The sequence below is a fragment of the Felis catus genome, chromosome F1 (assembly GCF_018350175.1).
Source record: "Felis catus isolate Fca126 chromosome F1, F.catus_Fca126_mat1.0, whole genome shotgun sequence".
In the NCBI taxonomy this organism is placed as follows: Eukaryota; Metazoa; Chordata; class Mammalia; order Carnivora; family Felidae; genus Felis; species Felis catus.
Window position 1 is genome coordinate 54,251,338 of NC_058384.1, and position 20,302 is coordinate 54,271,639.

Below are 20,302 nucleotides of genomic sequence, written 5' to 3' on the forward strand. Positions count from 1 at the left end.
TGGGCTACAGCACACTAATCTTAGTTTGGCATAAAGCTCATACAAACCACTCAAAATTTTCAATATAAATGTAATGACTTCTGATTTTAGGGAAAAATAACAATGCTCAAAAAACATCACTGGTTAACTCTAACTTCTCCCATTGGTCATTTATGTAAGTATGTGCACTTGCAAAAAATAAACTTTCTGCATATTCATTATGAACAAGACGGATGATAATCAGTAGGAGAGACAGCAAATTCCTTCTTGAGGATTAGGCTCCAATTGGTTGAATTTCAACATCAACCTGGCAATTTTACTATTAAGTCAGCAGAAGTGAGTTCTTATACACTATGCCACTTTACTGCCGGAGAACATCAGGCAAAGGGAAAAGAACACGCTAGAATAAATTGTGCATTATTTCTGGCATTAGTTAAAGGAACAGAGCATTATAAGAAAAAAAATACAGTACCATTGATTTTTACAGGTGTTTAATACAGATAAGCTGAAAAAAGGGTTTCCATTTTAAGCCCAGTGATGGCTAAAGATGCATTCAAATATGTTCAAAAGCAATCTAAAGTCTTCTAAAATGGTGTTTAAGCTATTCAAGCAAAACGTAAATAGTTTTTGTCGTCGTACTGAGGAATGTAGAACAAAAACAGAGTCCAAGGAGCTGACTCTGGCACACTGCCGGCCACCGTAAAATCAGGGGGTCATTAAAACAGAGGTAATACTGTTTATCCATTACATGATCACAGGTTATTTAGAGAAAACAGTAGCAGGCTGTCCTTAGAAAGGTAGGAGGCATAATTACCCTGGAAGCCTCCAAGCCCCACTTTCAAGAGAAGACACCGAAAGGAACAATCAAGTTGAAGACTCAAATATATGTGTAAGAGAGATATTATACAAAGACACCCAATCCATGATGTTTTCCCTTGTCTGTTGTTAACACATTTCGTTAAAGTTCATCAGAAGAACAGGAAAAATTTTGTTTTTATCTGACAACACTAAGTGGATACATCTAAGTGCTTTGCAAAAACCAAATTATAAAAAAAGTTCACGTTTGCATGATCACTGGATAATTTTTCTACTTAACGTATTTTGGGGGGCCGCTGACCTCCAATTTCGTCAGTGCTCTTTGTACAACTGATTACCTAATGAGCAAGGCAACAAAAGAAAGTGCCCATTCTGACCACATTCCAAGATGCTGTAAGACAATGACAGAGACATCTGCTTTGGGCATTCTTTACCACGAACTAAGACTGGTCTTCCTTGTATTAGCAATCAGCCTCAGAAGTACATTTTGATAACTCTGGCTCAAATATAAGTCTAATTTCTATAGTTCAGATCCCTTGTACATATTTTTAACTATTCCTCCCTGTCCATGACCTTGGCCAGATACCATCTCTTTCCCAATACTACGATGACCATATCCTAACTGATATGGTGGGTGCTCTTGTGTGGACAAATCAGAGGGGCTGTAGTTAGCCAAAGCCTTCTGGTCAGCTGGCCAAGAAGCATAAATTTAGTGCCTGTTTTCTATGCCATAGAGCAATGAGGACCAGGCAGACGTAAATGAGGATAAAAAGGGCTCGGTATACAAAAATATCCCTCTCCTCACAAGTATTAGAATAATTACAAAACAGCATGTTAACTAGCACAAGGAAACAGTGTAGAGCTGAACGGTTCGGTCTAAGTGTTGTGCGGTATGAGCCAGAGTCGCGGCCAAAGCTGGACAGGATTATTGTAAAGATGCCCAGTCACTGACAGATCCCGTGAGCCTTGATGGCTGACTCATGTTCTGGATATGCTAAAGCAGAAATCCCACGACGTGATGCTGCTGTATGATAAACACATGATATGATCAGCTAAAAGTCAGAGCACCTAGAGAAATGACCTTGACAAGCTGGTTAATGATACTTCTAGATGCTGACTAGCTCAGCTGTGCCGTCCGCGTGTCTCACTTTCCATATGTAAAATGTCAGGGGGCTCCTTTATGTCATCAGTACTAAGTGGACAGGTAAGGGCAGTCTCTGTAATATCAGGAACTTAGTGAGGTTTTTGAATTTAGTTATATGTGTAATATTATGGAACTTGATTAAAAAGGATGAGGGGCCATAACTCAGCTCAGAGGATATCAGAATGTATATTATATGGAGTTATACTAATATACAGGTTTTGATTCTATGTAGGTGGGGTGATGGGGTAGCAAGAATAAGTTCTGAAGCCAGAAAATCAAGACCCAAGTCTGTCTTTGACCAACATTGAACAACATTTGGTAGGTCATTTAACCCCTCAGGTGGCTTGTCTGTAAAACAGGGAAATAGAAAAGCCTGTCCCTCCCAGGGATATCATAGTGAAACTCACACAAGTTGCTATGAATGAAACTGTCCATAAATGCTTCAGCACTATACACATACAGTGGTTATTATTATTTACCTGGGTTTATACCACAAAGTCCTACTTACAGAGGGAGAAAAATCATTCAGTAAACATGCTCACTCCCTTAGGAAAGAATTCTTACCACTCTTGCGAATTTGAGGAATAGTATCTCAGTTGCATTAACTGGTGTTTATTAATGTATTATGAACGCCTGCCGTGGCATCTGATTCACAATAAAGAGATTAAGCAGACTAATTTGTCATTTATTTTCCAATGCCTGCTTTCCTGCCCGCAGCACCACTAATATCCCAAGAGCACCTCAACCCAATTATTTCCCATTTTGCATTACTTGCAGAAAGTCGTGCTAATGTGCCCAAAAGGCTTTGCTCCTTGCTGGGGGAAAAAAATTTAAATAAATAAATAAATAAATAAATAAATAAATAAATAAATAAAACAATAGCAAAAAAGTTCCTGTTCTGCCCACCACAACACTGTTGTCATTTGGGGAAAAGAACCCCCCCTCCTCACCCCCACCAGAAAACTGGGCCATGTCTGATCATCAAACCAAATTAGCAGCTTGACTGTGTGGTATGCACGAGCCACAGACCTGCACTTACTTAGTATTTGTTTCCGGGGTGAAGGCAATTCCAACTGTAGAATGAAATTCACAACCTAGAGAGAGCTGAAATATACTATGCCTATATACACACACACTGTTTTGTTTGCTTATTTGGGGAATTGCATGTCAAAATCATTCAAATAACTGGTGAATTTGACTTTTTTTTTCTTCTCAAAAAAGTTAATAACCAGTTGTTTAGCCAATCCCAAATATTAATTTGCAAATAATTTGTGAATGCAGACACAGCTCATTATTAATAGAAGAAGCATAAACATTCCTCATTGTCTATGCTTTTTAATCCAGCCTTATAAACGTTTTTCAACCTTACCATGTAATATTTCTGCTATCTCCTTCAGTCTGTTTCACTTTGAAAATATGCTTTTTGCTTATCCCAGGAGTTTCTGTCTTGCTTAGGGCAAAATACTCCAGCATGCGTTCACAACTATGAACTGTAAACATTTCTCTACCTTATTCAGCCGAAGGCTCATAGCCCATTTAAATGCCTGTGGATCATTTCAGAAGCATACAAGACTCCACAGAGTTACCAAAAATAATTACTCTTCTAAAACTTTCCAATTTTACCAACAACATAAAGCTTATATTTAAAAAATGTGATCATTTTAGCTGTGGGGAGATACTGACTGAAAACATACTGTTTTTTTATTTGAAATATGATTAGCTTCAAGAATGAGCTACAATAGATTAAGTTCATCTCTATGAGGTTATTTCTTACCATTGTTTTTTAAATCCTCCTCCTGTTTGCTTTAATCAAGAATAGGAATGTTAAGGGCTTGATGCAGGGAAGAAGCATAGATTAGTGGTTAGCATAATAGCATGAAAGTCAGGAAACACGAATGCTATTCTCGGCCAAGCGCTCTTAGGTGAGCTCATGATTTACAGCCTCAGTTTCTCCACATATAAAAGTAAAGTGTTGCACATCCCACAAATGACCATGTGCCAGGCACCGAGCTAAGCACTTTAAAAGGATTATTTTATTTAATCCTTGTAAGTAGATAATGTTGTTATCCCAATTTTACAAAGGAGGTGACTGAGGTACGGGACGTGAAATAAATGGCCCAGGGCTGCACAGACAGGTGCTGCAAAGGCTGAGTTCTAACCCATAGGCCACTCTGCTTTCTACGTGGCTGGCTTCAGCATTATTTGAAAGGGTTTTGCGGAATGGTATAGACCACATACCGATCCAGAAATTTTCCAGAATAGGGGCCCAGATGTTCCTCTCTCCTCTCTGGGGCTCTGTGGATAGTCCCCAAATGCACCTACACCAGGTGACTCTTACCACCTGCCATGGAAGGACCCCCTCCGGCTCAGGCCTCCCTGGCTGTGCTGCACCTGGGTGCTCCCCCCACCCCACTCTGCAGTTGCGACACAGCAGAGCTTTATCTGCCAACTGAACCCAGGACACGCGGGTCCGGTTGGGCACAGCTGGTGGCAGGAGGCTCAGATTTCTGATGAACTGAACACAATGCAGCAGCACAGTCACACGACCATTATGAAATCACATGCTCGCTGCTAATTTTTCTAGCATCAGTATGTGGACTATTTAAAACCTCCCTGCCCTCCACCCCCTAGCTCTTAAATGCCTTCCTCGGGGTAAAAGTTCAGCTAGGGGAATATCGGCCATATATCATTTGCTGTCATTATTTTCTTTGCAAAGTGAGGAACACACACACGGAAACTGGCTTTCAGGGGACAATTTTTACAATTGCGAGCAGCATGTGTACCAAATGGCACCCTTGCAAAGGGTAAAGAGCCAACACCGGACCTCTCTGCTCAAACCCGGTGTTTGCAGGAAAAGCCAACCCGAACTTAACCTACAGGGAGACTACGGGAATGCCTCTTTCACTACGAGGATTCATCTTCGGTATCAGAGCAAACTTGCTAAGTTAGGAGCAAAGGTTTAAAAGGTCTTAACCACCACAGAACATCTTTGGGTGCTGTATGAAACATGGTTTTAAAATACACCACAGTGGGGAGTGTTCATTAGAAACTGTGGTCACTTAGCACATTTCATAACTGGGAAATTAACGAGTTGTCGATCTTCATGTTTCAGGACTTTGGTTAAGCAGTGAACAGTCAAAACTGTCTTTTGTGTGTGAGCCAAAAATAAATAAGAAATTCTACAGTAAAGGAACCAAAAACGTCCTGGTATTTTAACGTGCCTGGAATAAGACGGCAATTGGCAAGCACCTAACTTCCCTGAAACTCAAGAGTGTTGACATACAATTGTGAGACCAGTATCTGCACGTTTGAGAGAACGAACCTTGGTTAAGAGAAGCCTGGTATCCACTAAACCCTAACTGGGGGGAAGAGAAACAACGAATCATACATAGGACTTTTAAGATGTTTTGAAAAACCCCTCCCTATAAAGAGGCCTTTGAAAGAGGGCGAACACTGAAGAGTTCGCTAGTACAGAAAGAATATCTTTCCAAAGAAGTCATTAACACAATGTGGGGCATATATCAAGGCTGAGGGAAAACATTTTTTGGTCTTTTTATATTCAAATATCCTCTTTACAAAACACTACTTTCTTTGGCTCAAAAATCAGAAATAATTTAAACAATTTTGTAGCAAAACACCACATAGTGCCAACTGTTTTCATTAAAGAAAAAAAAAACAATAAAAAACCCAGGAGTTTGGTGAGCCAATATAATGTGAGCAAATTTCCTTAAAAGAAAACTTGCCCTGGATACACATCAAATGACTAGAAACTTTTAGAAAACTATTTAACTTCTAGAAAACTAACTCTTCTCCTTCTTATAAATGTTGAAAAAAAAAAAAACCAGCTACAGATGCAGATGAACTGCTGAACTCAATCCTTGCTGTTTAAAATGTATTTCAATAGACTAGCCAATGTATCATCTAAGCATAAAAAAGACGTACAGTAATAGCATTCTGAAAAATGAATTAAGAACACATTGTCATCAACTCCAGCAAAAATAATAAAGGTAGAAAAGATTAAGAGGCAAGCATATCTTTCTGAATTGTAAAATGGGTTTATAGGTCTTCTAATAACAACTTTTACTCAAACCTTACATAAATAGGCTTAGATGATACAAATATTATGTGGGCTGTGTGGACACTCCCAGGTTCCTAATCATGTTTAGGGATTACTTGATAGAACAGAGACATTTCATTCCAATTGGGCCAGGGGATTACAGCGAAGAAACATCTAATATTCCAATTTTTAATTTCATGCATTTTTTATTTACCTTTAATGATGCTGTATATATTCATCATCCTGAAATATTAAAACAGTATGAAAAAAGTAATAAATTGGTGGAAAATTTAGGGAATAGTAATGCAACAGCACGCAAATCATACACTATCAAGTGCTTGATACACATTTAAAATTACTGCCTACTACGGCAAAGCCAAATTCCTAGCAGATTTCTGAAGCACAAAGTCACAATAAGAAGATCAGCAGAACAGACTGAAATAATAGAATATTCATCCCTCTAATCCATATGCAATTCTTTAGGGCTTTTTTTTTTAACAATGCATATGAGGTCTGACTGTATTCAGGATTTAAATAAGTTGTCTCTCTCCTTCCTGCTCCTCTCTATTTTTATGTAAAAAAATGTATATACAGTTATCATTTCTGCACTGCTACACCAACAGAAGACAAGGTTAGCACATTTCCTCACACTTCAAATGAAACAATAGCATTTTAAACAACAAAAGTGTTTTAAAAAATACCATTTACTCGTCCCACTAAAGCCTCCTGAAACAGCTTCTTGGGAAAAAGGAAAGTTGGTGTCATTCATGGGTGGGGGTGGGGGAGAGAAGTGGAGTGGTAGTTTTATCCTCTAATTACCAATTAATGCATTGATATAATATTACATTTCAATATTGACAAAAAGTGCTAAAGGTGTCATCTGTGAAACCTTTGCTCATCTTTGCTCATTCACCTTCTTTTGCAGAGAGATGAGATGGTCTACTGGGCATTAACAAATATTGTGACAAGGAACAGAAAATTACAGAGGCATAAGCCTCCATCAGCTGGCCTGGCTTGAGCACTTCTAGGAGAGCACTTGGAATTCTGGGAGAGGAAAGGACACTGGACATTACATGCCCAGCAGTCTCAGTTCCATGGTCAGAGACTTAGCCTGTGTTCTAATGCTGCATGTTGACAGCGGTCATCCTGCAGGAGGTATGGTGTTTTTAAATGACCTTCTTTTGATTTCTTTGTGTATTCTGATTTTTTTTTCCTTTAATGAGCACCTACTACCTTATAACAAGGAGAAAAACCAACAAAACAGAAACTCCTTAAGATACTACCTATCTCCTTCTTTAAGACGCTTTCTTCAATTCACCCAAAAGAATGGTCCCTCCTTTTTTTTTCTTCTTTTTAAAGATTTTATTCTTCAGTAATCTCTACACCTAATATGGGGCTTGAACTCACAACCTCGAGATCAAGAGTTGCATGCTCTTCCCACATGAGCCAGCCAGGCACTCCTGTCCCTCCTTTAAGCTCATGTTGCTAGCAAATCTCTTAGGGCCCATATCATATTCTGCCTCACGGTATGGTCCCCTGCTTTAAAAGTATGACTGTTATAACATTAAGTCCCTTCAGGGCAAAGGATGGGGCTTCTTTTCCATTATTTTCTCTCTTGCACTACTGATCATGGCCCTTACCAACAAGTGGGTATTTAATAATTTGTTGGTGTTGTTGTTGAATTGACTAAAACTAGTTTTATTAAGTGCTTTTATTTCTGTTATACTCACTGTTTTTCAGCTCACTACTCCAATTAGACAAGTCTGCCAGGTGTAGATGTGGTTAGAGGCCATGCATGACACGAAACTCAGAGATGCAACACCTTCTAGAAAGTAAATTGGAGAGGGACTTGCATGCCCTACCCTCTCAAACACAGAAAAGAAAAGAGAGCACGCAGCTCTGCAGAACAAGGAAAACATTTACAGCATGTGGAGCAGAAACAAACAGTAAGATGTTGGAAACAAAAGTTCCCATTTTCACCGAGCCATAGAAAAATGTATGGGACATGACGGGGCTACACAGGCGAGAGAAGAAAAGAATTCTTCATTCCACCTAAGAAAGAGGAACAGGAATTTCTTTTGGGGAAGAGAAGAAGCTGAACCCAAATGTAATAAATATAAAAGCATAGCCTGGTAAAATTTTAAATGAGAAGGGAAGCCTGAAGGAAATTCTCACATTCCAGACCACAGCTCTTAAAACCCTTTGCCAACCTCTCTTTGCCCTTTGCCTGGCAGTAACTTGTCACCATTTCTCTCTCGCTCTCACAATACACCCCAGAGCCCAGATACGCTGAGAATCCAACCAATTTTAATCCAATTCCTTCCTGAAGTTTTCTAGCTTTTTCCTTCATTCCTCTTGAAAGATATTAGGACACTTGAGGGCAAAGATATTCAAAATATGGAGGATGAATGCAAGAGGAAAAGAGAAGAAGGAACATATTAAATCTGATGTAAACTGCAGGGAAAACCAAACTTACGTCTTCTTATTCCCTGTCTTTTGTCAGAGCAAACTGCCTTCAATTCTAATTATGACATGATGATCCTATGTACGACATATCATCTTTTTTTTTTTCTGTTCAAGTTCCCATGCCAGTAAGCCTTTCGACTCTAGGCAAACATTCAAGAATTCAGGAGTGTTCTCCAGTTCTTGTGTGAACCAAAATGTGTCAGCCCACAGCAGGTGTTTCCGTTGCTCTGAGATTCTCTGCCGAGTACATCCAGCATTTGGCCAAAGCTTCTCACAGACAATACTTTGGGCTTTGCTATTAGCCACCCAGACTTGCTAGGGTTAATAAATTACCTGATACTTCTAACTGGTGACAACAGGTCAAGGTGTCACGTGTGAGGGGGCAGAGAAAGTGGTAAGATTTTGCTAATTTAAAATTCTATGCCATGAATTTCTGTGCATGAAAGCCTTCTTCCCTTTCCCATAGAAGTATCCCATTCCTTGTCTACCTGCTCTCTCTTCAGGATTTCATGAACTTTGCTTTCCCTATCTTTGTGGGCTGCTAGTATCTGATCAGAGGTGGGTTTCGGGGGAAAATATTTCTATAACATGAATAAACTTTACGCTTTCAAGAATAAAGTTTTTTTTAAATATTTATTTATTTTTGAGAGAGAGAAAGCACACGAGCGGGAGAGGGACAGACAGAAAGAGGAGGCAGAGGATCCCAAGCAGGCTCTGTGCTGACAATAGAGGGCCTGATGCAAGGATCGAGCCCACGAACAGTGAGATCATCACCTGAGCCCAAGTCAGACGCTTAACCAACTGAGCACCCAGGCACCCAATAAACAACATGATGTAGTTTTTGGAGCCGGACTTGTTTTTTTAGGTTAAGTTACATGTATGTGAATTCATAAAAATGTCTGAGCTAATGAGGACAGAACAGAGTCAGGCCAACTGTCACAGACAGTTGGAAAGAACCATTTGCAACACTGCTGTCTGCTCCTTTCTCCTGGGACTGATGCATGCTTTAGATTTCCCTTTAGATTTAGATTTCCTTCAGATTTCCCCCTTCTAAACCATACTCTCTTGCTGATGTTGCTATTTAGTAGGAGTTTCAGTTGTCTGGGAAAAGCGCTAAATGTTTCACCCATTCAACTGAACCATTTGAAAATTTGAGGGGTGTGGGGGGTTAATAATGGTCAAGTTTTTAAAATTGCACATGATCCAACCTAATATATTGTCACATTTGACTCTCACAATGAAATCTTGTAGGAGATACTATTATCTCCATTTCACTATTGTTATTTGTATCACGTGACTACTTATGGACAAAAGCTGGGCCATGTGGAAATAGCTGGTGGCCTCCCTGCTCTACAGTCCCTCAGTGGCTCTCCCTCCACCCTATGGCCAAGCAGGATAGGAGTTAGAACGTTGGCACAAATTTGGAAACTTTGGCGTGGTAAGTCACAGGATGTCAGACTGGAATGATTTTACTCTCTCTATAGAGATGGAGATGTATTTTTTTAGAGTTGTTTGAGGCTGACATTATTTGATACTGAATTTCAACCCATGCCGCTTTTCTGAAACAGAGTTTCCTTATGAAATAATGATACTCTCCGGAAGTCTAAATGGGCAAGAAATTACATAAAATAACTAACACTTGGACTAAACCAATTTTTTTTTCAACAAACCCAATTAAAATCACCTCAAGTGTAAAAGAGATGACGAACAACGTAAGGAAAGTTATCACCTGAAGACAAATAATGGTATCAGGGTTGTAACTGCACTCCTTAGCAAAATGCTCACACACATCAACCAACTTAAAGAAAAAAAGATGTACTGAAAGTACTAATTATTTTTTCCCAGTCCTTCACTCTTCAACCATTCAAACCCAGTGGCACACAATTGTTGTTTAACAAAGTGAATTGTGCAGGTGTGTGGAAGGCTTATCTTCAAGTCATCAAGGATTTATGCTACTTCTTAGACTGGGGCTGTTTCTGGGTATCATGGATTATCAGTGTGTTCCTTCATTTGTTTATATAAATGGGCCAATGGCTGTTGAAACACTTCAGAGCACTTAACTAAAGTAAACAAAGCTCGTGAACTTTAAATATCCAACAAGAGGAGCTATTGACAAGTAAGACTTTACTTAGCAAATCTCAATGAACCTTAATACAATCTTCCAGATTGACAAAGAGGGCATACAACTCAGACATTTATCTTAACTAAGGCTCCACATAGAAGATACTATCCTGATCCAAGACAAGGTTCAAAATATAATGCTTCCATCTAGTTTTGCTTGCTTTCTTTCATTGTTATTGAGGCTGAAGAGGAGTCTACCCACATTGAGAAGGGAAAGAGGGTCTTCAACTCATATTTTAGCCTTCTAGCTTTTTGATTCCCTCACTCCTTGATTCTTAAACTCAAAGATATTTCCATAGGGAAATCCTGTAATGAGAACCTTAGATTAACAGCAAGATACCTCTATTTCAGTCCCAGTGTTCCCATTATCTGAAAGACTGCGCATAACTCATGAACCCTCCCTGAGAACCACATCTTTGATCTGTAAAAAGTTGGAATAGGATTGAATGCAAAGACCTCTTTCAATTCTAATAGCCAATTATTCTTATTATTTAATGTACTTACAATGATAAAATCATCTGATTGATTTATATTGGTAGCTAGAGAAAGAGCTATAGTACTGTGGTCTATAGGGTTCTAGAAAAACACTACCAAATAGTAACAATGGTTTCTTTGTGTTGTTTCTTTTATGTTGAGAAAGAAACTAACAGCATGTCTCTCTGGTGAGTTTTGGAGATGTTAATATCATGATCCCACTGGAGATGCTGGAGAGTCATTCTTGCTATTTCCCTTTGGAATTCTGTATCTTACTTCAGTTACTTGGATATGGCTTTCTTTGATCTAGTGCCAGGAGGGAAAACACAAAAGAAAACACATCCTTTTTAAGAAATTCAAATCACTTAATCTTATTTCCATTTTCCTTTCCAGGCTGACAAATAAGTTGATTTTCAGCTCTTCCTGAACTTTTAGGTTTTCTAATCCAACCAACTTGCTTATCATCTGGAGTGTTGTAGCCACCACGTTTCTGGTGGGAATGCAAGCTTCCTTTATGGGGTTCAAGGCATTAGACTAAAAGAGACTTCTCAGGAAACATGCAAAACTAGTGGACTAGGATTTCCTAACTTATGGTTTAAAAAGCAGTTGTATGCACTTCAGCAGCACATATACCAAAATTGGAGGATACAGAGAAGATTAGCATGGCCTCTGTGCAAGGATGATGTACAAATTTGTGAAGCGTGCCAGACTTTTGCCTATGGCCCCACCGCCTTCAACATGCCGGGTCTAGTAGGATCTGGAAAGTTAAACACGTTGGGGGCCTGGTTAGTACTTTGATGGAAGGCTACCTGTGAACACCTGGGTGCTGGAGGCTTAAAAAAAAAAAGTAAAAAGCATTAAAGTAATATTCACAACCTCTGCTACGTATCCACTGCCCTCCATCACAACAAACATGTTAGTTTTGTACACACCCTTCACAGAATGGGGCTGACTGGAGCTCTACAGGACACGGGGATAGCCTCCCAACAGCAAGACATTTCTCCTCTTGATCCCTTTTCTGGACAGAACCAGATGCACACCTAACAGTGGAGCAAAGTCCAGTGAAACTGGGAAGCAATATTCTTTGCCCCGTATTCCTCGAGGACTGCCATGTTAGGGAGCAATGCCAAGGTCTTGTCACATGCCTGTCTGTGTTTTAAAGTCCTTTTTCTTCTCTTTTATGTTATTTATTTATTTTTTATTTATTTTTTATGTATGTAAAAGCATGTATTAGAGTTTGAACAACTGAATGATAAAATGCAGTCTTAGGCACAGATGCTGCAGGGAATAGCGTTTGAAATTCTCCAACATACTAAGTTATAATTGGGTTTTAATGCATAAAATGGCTGAGCAATTTAAATGTTTAGCAAAGAAAACAGTCTTGCCTAGAGTTTATGAAGTGGGAAGCCTATTTCTTATAATGATTAACTGTGAGTCATCATTTCAAACACAAGCAACCACTGGCATCTGCCCCAGATAAGGGGTGCTGAAGGCTCACAACGATTTACCAAACTAGAGTCTTATGATGATGGATAGTAGCACATTTTTGCCTGTGAAATGAAGACGGTAAGTAACAAACCACGAAGCATGCTGACTTTACAGTTTACCTGCCCCAACTTACTAAATGAAGAATAAGGTTTTAAAAGCATATATCCAGGGCACCTGGGTGCCTCAGTTGGTTAAGCATCTGACTTCGGTTCAGGTCATCATCTCGAGGTCAGTGGGTTCGAGCCCCGCATCAGGCTCTGTGTTTACAGCTCAGATCCTGGAGCCTGCTTCAGATTCTGTGTCTTGTTCTCTGTGCCTGCCCTTCCCCAACCCCCAACCTCTCTCTCTTAAAAATAATAATAAAAAAAACATTAAAAAAAATAAAATATATTCAATGTCTGTTTGCATGTGGCCGTGCTTGAAGACAGAGATTGTACTAAGATTAGGCAATCAAAAGCCTACAGAAGTTTTCACAGTGGCCTGGAGGTCTATCCTTGATAACTTGATCCATTTGGCTGCTTCTTATAAAAGCCTGACTTTATCATCATGTCTTGGACCCACACCATGAAAATCACGATAGCAATCATGATAGGCCCTCTTCCCTAACACATGACAAGGTACGCAGAAAGTGTGGGCAAAGTTACCCCTACACGTCAGTTCCAAAAGCTCTGGGCCTAGAGACAAGTCCTTCTTGTGCCGTCTTCCTGCCCAGTAAGGCAAGGTTTGAATGGAGAAATCCTTGGCATGAGCCTCGGAAGAAGAGTATGTGGGAACGAGCTCCACCCCTACTGGTTATAAATCTGAATACTGCTTAGATGTTCCCCTTGAAGAAAGAAAATAGTAAAACATGGGAATTAATACTCATGCTGAGTGTCCAATAGGGTAATGCAAAGACATAGTGTGAGGAGCTTTGCAAATGCAATGTGTTATCATAAGGGAAATGAGGCCTCCAAATTTGCTAGCAACATTTCAGAGACTGGAAGAAGGAACAGGGATGGTGGACTCCAAGTTATATTTAATGCAAGACAAATAAGCTGATAAAGAGTGAGACAAGATGAGACAAGTCAGTTTGGTTCCCATTGATGCTGGAAGTATATAGTCAGTAGAGCTAAGCATCTCTGGGTTCAATCCAGTCTCTGCAACCAAATAGCATGTGACCTCAGTGAGGTTGCCTACACTCTAGGAAGCTTCTTATTTTTTAATGTTTATTTATTCATTTTTGAGAGACAGAGAGAGACAGTACACAAGCAGGGAAGGAGCAGAAAGAGAAGGAGACACAGAATCGGAAGCAGGCTCCAGGTGTCAAGCTGCCAGCACAGAGCCCGATGCAAGGCTTGAACCCACCAACTGTAAGATTATGACCTGAGTCGAAGTCGGATGCTCAACCAACTGAGCCACACAGGCACCCCTAGGAAGCTTTTTCGATAGAGAAAGACTTATCGTAATAGATCTCCTTGGCACCAGCATCCTACCAAGGACCCTCTGGAAACATAATGATACAGTATCTTCAGGCCAACACTGAAAGTATAGTCTTATGCAGATGGGTCTCCCATTATCAACTACAAGTCCCAGACTCAAATAGAATCCATTAGCTCTTCTGTGGCAAGTCTGTCCCAACCAATGAAGCCAACCTCTTGTCTGAGTTGAAGAGTCGATCAATGTTGATTCTGTAGCATCTAGTCAGGAGCATACACTCCCACTCAAGTTTCTTATATTTTCCTCATTAACAAAACTAGGGGAACAGCAAGATGAACCTAAATACTCTTACATGTTGACACATAAGGTGACGGAAGGTAGAGTTACTTTGAATTTAAGCTGAGTTTTAATGATAAAGTGCTCAAGTCACCATGATCTAAGCAAATGTTTAAGGAAAAAACAAACACGTGCATAGAGACAGACAGACGGTGTGCAATCACTGAGTCAACACACAATGGCTAAAAGTACAATCTAATACAACACATTTATCTGGATTTGTAAACAAGTAGTACACCGAACTGTAGTATCAGAATCAAATGCATGGTGTGGAATAACACATGCTGGCACACCTACTGACCTTGAGTGTTCAGTCCTAGCTGTGTGATCTGTGCTTGCCGGCTATATCGAGCCCAATTTACCACCTGGCTCAGAAGTCAAGACAGGTGATAAGTAGAGGTTAGTGATAATACTGCTATTAGAGTACTAGAATATTATTGCATATCATGTGAAAATTGTTTTAGAAACGTTTCTCAATTTAATTTCATCTTTATACTATTAAGGTGGGTATTATTGATCCCATTTTACAGATAAGAAAACTGAGGGTAAGGGACCAAACGCTTCTGAATCCATAGGTCTAGCTCTTAATTTTACGGCCTACTGCATAAATTCCAATTTCAGGTTGGATCCCAGAGTCTTTAGTATAACGACCCCATTACTGCTTCCGGTCCTTAGGTCAGAAAGGAACTTAAAATTATTCCCTTGTATTTTTCCATAGTTTCATTCTAGAAGGGCTTGGAGAGGTCTGCAATGATCAACTGACCAAGTAACCATTGGTCAGTAACCTTCAGTATCTACAACTGGGGCAGAGTTTTCATGAGAGCATTTTAGTTCTTTTCTCCTTCCCAGCTATATCAGAAGGAGAGTGACCCTCACTGCCTGTCACAGACTTTGACATTGGAGTATTGATTGCTTCAAAATGGAAAGAAAAATAGAGCTCAGATTTACAGGTTACAACCATAAAAAACCTTAGAAGAATTATTTATACCAAACGATAACAGTGTAAAATTCTGTATATAAAGGAATTATGGTCTTTTTCATTTTCTTCTTTAGGTTGGCCTGTATTCTCAAAATATTTTACAGTAGATATACATTATCTCGTTGCTGGAAAAGTTACATTAAAAATAACATGGTGATGTACTGGTCTGATGATTTTATTTAAAAAGCTGTCTCTAAAATACTCTTTCTTATTGTACTAAGACATTCACCTTACTCTGTTCTGTTTTTTTTAACGTATTAAAATGTGATCTGTGGTTACATCGTATTTATCCCATGATTTCTGGTTTCTCTTTTGATTTCTATCATTTGATAGTAACTGTGGGAAATGCTGTGATAAAACTCCTAGCTCTGACCCTCACTAACTGCACAATATGGAGTAATTTAACCTCCCCATTCCCTCACCTATAAAGCAGGAATAATACTATTTCCTTGCGGTGAGGTGAAGTTTCTTAAAATTCTCTAACCCTCCATAATTTTTCTTCCCTCTTGTTTAATATAGAACTTATTTATATAAGCCACTTGACCACTTAGCCTTTCTTAAATTGACTTTTTGTCAATACTGTTGCAACAATTGGTCAAATGAATAACTGAATAAAAGGGGATACAACTGTGTCTAGAGTGTCAGGATGGATGTATGGAGAATATGAATAGTAAATCAGACCTGGTCACTCACAATCAAGTAGGACCAAATAGATCCATATAAATAAGCACAATACAAGTCAAATGCTAAGGGAAATTGGGGAAGGGGAAGGCTAATTCCAAACAGAACCAGAAGCAAGAAAGACTTCACCTATAAGGTGGCACTGAAGAAGGGCCTTGAAAGATGGACAATATTTCATAGGCTGAAAACTGGGGAGATGATCAAAAAAAATATGAACTTTGGAATTCTCTTTACATTCCTAGCCCCTACTATTGTGCTTACACGAATCATTTTCCACTGTTTTGTTGCTCATTATTCTCTGCTTAAACCTTAAGTCTTTGTTGGTTGAAATTAGCAATGACGGGACATCTCTCAGGCCCAAGAAAGAATCAGAGTTTGAATTTTTGGGCTATTTCCCAAAGGAATGAGAGTTGGTCTGTAGCTGGGATGCTTATAGCCCTCTTGGCTATGAAAGAAAAGGATTCTTTGATTCTTGACAATAGTTCTATTACAAAGCCAAATTTTTATCTATATTCTGCAAATTTAAGGATAGAAAGCAAGTTGCGGTTTTGTTTGGTTGATTTGGGCTTAAAACTCTGAAAACAGCTTAATGTAAGGATGTTTTTATCTGTTTTCTGTTTGATTGGTTGGGTTTTTCTGCAAAGTGCATCTTTCCCAGAAAAAAGGTATGCGGTGGCCAACGGGGGTCATGTTACCTAACCTGTTTTCACATCTGTCACGTGGGGATGCTTATAGTACCTACACAGAGGATTATTAAAGTACATAGCAAGAATAAATGCTTTATAAATGTTGAAGACACATACCCTCTCAACAAAATTATCTATTTTCGGGGGTGGAGGAGGTACACATGCACACACGCGCACGCACACACACACACACACACACACACACACACACCCCAAACTCCTAATGTTTTAGGGATTGCTTGTTGTCTCTACGTGTATCAGCATTTGCATTTTCTACTAGTAGAAAACCTAGGCACAGGGCATTAACCCCAAATGGAAAACTGGTCATAAAGAAATTATTTAATTTTTTTCATGTCTAACGAACAGGTGAAACCAAAGGCTGTATTTCAGTGGCCAGTGATGTTGCTACTGCGTTTTCAGTGATGCTGGAATAGGTAGGTAAAGAATGGTGTTCTCTCACTAGTGGTACACTGTTTATCCTTACTCTTATTAACCCATCGTCTTTGTCTACCCTGTTTTTATGACAGCCGATCGTGGTATATATACCACTCCGTGAACATTTGTCATCTCCTGGTATGCCCTGGTTAGGGATATAAACGCAGCATTAAGAATCATCCTATGTAATAGGCACACAGAAAAGGGGCTCAAGTCCTTGATAAAGAGAGGAAAACCAATGGAATAGAGACATATTAAATGACACTTAGTAGAAGACGAAGCTGTCTCAGTAAATATGAATCACATTGACAGAATGGCCATAGAGTTCACTATACAATCAACAGACTTTATGGTATTAACCTGTGAAGTTTATTCTTTCTCTGATACCATAACCATTACTTGAAGAACCATTACTTGAAGCCAGAGTTCCTGCCACACCAGAGCATGGCCGTGAACACAGGTGCACATACAGGGAGAAATTTCCAAGGACAGGAGGGGTTGGGCTGGGGTTGGTCATCACCATCACCATCATCATCGTCGTCACCATCATCACTGGGCCATTCATTCACTGACCACTAGCCAAACACTGCTAACTTCTTTCAGAGACGCTTTCATTTAATTCCCTCCAACTACACTATTCCCATTTCACTGATGAGGAAAACGAGGCATAGCAAGGTTAAGGGATGAGTTGAAGAAGCTATAGCTAATAAGTGAGAAAGTCGGGATTTGAACACACTCCAAAAAGCCTCGTTCTTAACCATCCTACTTCACTGCCTTCTCACCTTTTAGGGGATTTACAGGACTAAGCAGTGACTAAAATCTCAGCAAACTCAATAACACAAAAAACGTGGTATCCGCAAAGGCCTGAGAAAAGGCCATGCTTCAAATGAAAGCATCGGGGCGCAGACAGAAAACACACACACACACACTCGGGGATTTTATTAGCATTTTCTCCCTGCTGAAACTTTTAATGCGGCACTACAATGTATTCATTGCGAGGTGCCATTAGGGCCGGGCTCACTTCAAGTGTTACCAATTCATGAGCACATTAATAACATAGTTAATATGAAGCGTTTAGAGCCTCCACATCGGTGACAAATACGACGCAGCCAAATATCCTGACCACTGAGGCCACGGAGGAACAATTTGGTAGATTTCATCAACAGTTCTAATTATGTTCCTGTCAAGTCGAGAACGAAGTAATCCATAACTGGGGGGTGCTGGAAGACAGTGGCACAGAAGAGTAATTTATGCCCCAGACACAGGGTCCTTTTTGTAGTTAGTGTGCACAACGCTTGACTAACAAGTGGGTTCAAAAAGGAATGTATTAGGGAAAACACAGCCCTCTTGGTTGGAGAGCCTTGTCAGGTGTAAGCTTACGAGGAGTTATGAGGTAATGACTTCCAGAAGTCTTGTTCATACAAGCATCTGGAGTTCAGGGCTCCCAGCAGCCTCGGAACTGCGGGTTGTAAGATGTAGGATATCGGCTCCAAGCCTCTCTCGGACTTTTTTTCTACTGCTCCATTTGAGCCGCGTCTCCAGAGAGGATTTGTGGGCAGACTTTTAAGTGTGACAGGAGGGATGCTGAATGGAGTGAGCCAATGAGGAGTCAACTTAGGGAATAGATTTTTTTAAAAATAACAGTTCAATCCTCAGATAGCATTATCATCGGAGATACGAGGATATTGTTAGCAGCGGGGGTGTGGGGGGAAGGGGTGGGGGGGAGAACCCTTTTATGAAGCTATAAATAATGTGCTAATGGAATGTGCAAAGGAATTGTTAGGAACAGTAAACTGAAATGTCACAATACCCCTGCACTGCTCCTACCCCTGCAACTGAACTATGGGACAGACAATTAGAAAAGAGTGGGGGCAAGACAAGAAAGGGGGGGGAGGGAGGGCATCATGCAGTTTTGAGTGATTTTCCACTGCCATCTATATTGGAACGCAGCTCCTGTTCTCTCCAACAGGGTAATTTTACACACGGCACTCTTATTAAATATTTCAAAGAGGGGAGGGGAAGGAGGAGGAAGAGTTATGTGTCTGCTGCTTTTTTTTTTTCTTTTCTAAGAGTTAAGGCTGGTAATGTTAGCAGGCGCTTGGTTATTATTACCGATCAGTTGTTAATTAAAATAAAATGAAGCTTTTTAAACTTCAACACCGTATTGCAAATTATGCAAAAGACACAACTAATTGCATTATTAGCAAAAATTACATTTAAAAATAGCTCCACACAAAGAACTAAAATTATCTAATCTAAACTTGCTTTTACCAAATGAAGCCTGAGGAGACAGAGCTCTGGGGAAAACAAGGGTTTTTCTGTCCCTCATTCAACAAAGAGAGAGACAGAGAGACAGAGACAAAGGGAGAATAAAGTGAGTAAATTTTATTACTAAATATTGATAGAAATAAATACGTTTGAAATTACCAAAGATCAACTATTAGATAATGAAGCTATTAGGTCATTCTCACCCACTACAACATGATACACATTTGGACAAAGTGCGTTCTTAATCATCTACAAATAATTTTCCAAGCAATGGGTTGAAGGTAACCAGGCCTCATTATTATTAATAAGGTTTTCTTGGGTCTTTAAATGTAAGGCTTGGTCAGAGATGGGGTAGAAATAAGCCCCCAAAATGGTAAAGATACTTGTCATATATAGATATATACATATATATGTATATACATGTGTATATATATACATACATATATATGTATATACATGTGTATATATACATATATATGCATATGTATGTATGTACGTGTATGTCTATATATGTGTGTGTGTGTGTGTGCGCGCGCATGTGTATTTATCCTTTTTACACATTTTTTTAAAGTTAGAAGATTATTATCCATTGTTCTTTTACCCAAGTTGTTTCTTTTGCCTGGGTGGATACCTGAGAGTTGCCTGTGTCTGCAAATGAATTTTCATGTTTTATTTTGCTATACAGAGACTTCGAGGTGCCCATAGGCACCTTTGGGCTCTCTCAGGCTGTACAAGCGATAATATACTAATGCAAAAGAAGACAGTGCAATCGTCTCTGCAAGCAAGCACTGCAAAATGGCTCAGTTACTATCATTGTGTGTTTAGTATTATCTGGATTAATTTGTTTCCTTTACCCCTCCCTCCCATTTTTAAAGCCACCACCATCTCTCAAGAATGGCACCCATTTTACATTTTAGCAAAGGTAAAACATTAGATGGACAAAAAGACAATTATGA

At 39.5% G+C, this 20,302-nt stretch overlaps 1 protein-coding gene and 1 non-coding gene across 11 annotated transcripts in view; one reads left to right on the forward strand and one right to left on the reverse strand.

Annotated features, from left to right (window-relative positions):
• ESRRG (estrogen related receptor gamma) overlaps nucleotides 1-20,302 on the reverse strand; it is a 628,903-nt gene that overhangs the window by 314,060 nt on the left and 294,541 nt on the right. The gene's annotated exons all lie outside the window — the stretch shown is intronic.
• Nucleotides 11,670-11,771, forward strand: LOC111558490. The gene has a single exon (XR_002739391.1). It is a non-coding gene; the product is annotated as a U6 spliceosomal RNA (small nuclear RNA).